Genomic DNA, 844 nt, shown 5'->3' with positions numbered 1-844 from the left:
CATTAGGACAGCTGATAATTTTTTTGAGTCACTTTGAATTTAAATTATTTTCCATCAGTAACGTAATTCTTTTGCCTTATTTCCATTTTCCTCCTTGAGGTTTTTAGGCTCAAATTTTACTTTTTGCTCATGAAGACATTTATGACAACAAATTATGCGCATTCGAGATCAGTTATTAACGGTTGTTAACTTAATCCCCTTTTAATCTTTAGAGTTAAATACCGATACAGCACGTGAACATTTCCCACGTGCTGGCGCGGGTACCGAAAGCTCCCAGGACTCAGGAATGAGCCCCCAGGACTCAGGAATGAGCAGGGCTCAGCGCATGGCCTCGCTGTGGGGAGGGGGGGAGGGGGGGCGGGGGCGGAGTGTCCGGCAGGTGCAGGGGGGGGGGGGCCTAGGGAGACGGGGAGGGGGCTGGGGGACCCGCGCTATGGGCTCGGAAGAGGAAGCCGAGAGCGCTGTCCACTTACCCGCTCCGAGGTCTCACACTCACTTCTGCCGGCTTCTGACTTGTCATTTCACCCGGTTCGGTAAAGAGGCCGGAGAGGGTCCTGGGTTTATCCGAGAAGCGACAGAGCCCGAGGTGGGGCCGTCGGGTTAGGCGGGAGCGAGAGGGGAGCGAACGCGGGCACCCGCGGGGGCGCCGGGCTGCCGGGTTTAAATCTCCCGCCTCCCGCAACCGAAGCCCGACACCTCCGCGCAGCGGTGCGGGAGGGGCGGGGGGGGGGGGGTTAGGGGGGTGGCGGGAACGGGCCACGGCCTGCGGGAGCGACCGGGCGGTGTCGCGGGGTTCGCGGGCGGCGGCTGCGGGAACGGGAGCCGTGGGGACGGACCTCCGCGC

The sequence above is a fragment of the Myotis nattereri genome, assembly GCF_964212035.1.
Source record: "Myotis nattereri genome assembly, chromosome: 7".
NCBI lineage: Eukaryota > Metazoa > Chordata > Mammalia > Chiroptera > Vespertilionidae > Myotis > Myotis nattereri.
The sequence above is the reverse complement of the archived record's forward strand: the minus strand, read 5'-3'. Positions refer to the sequence as shown.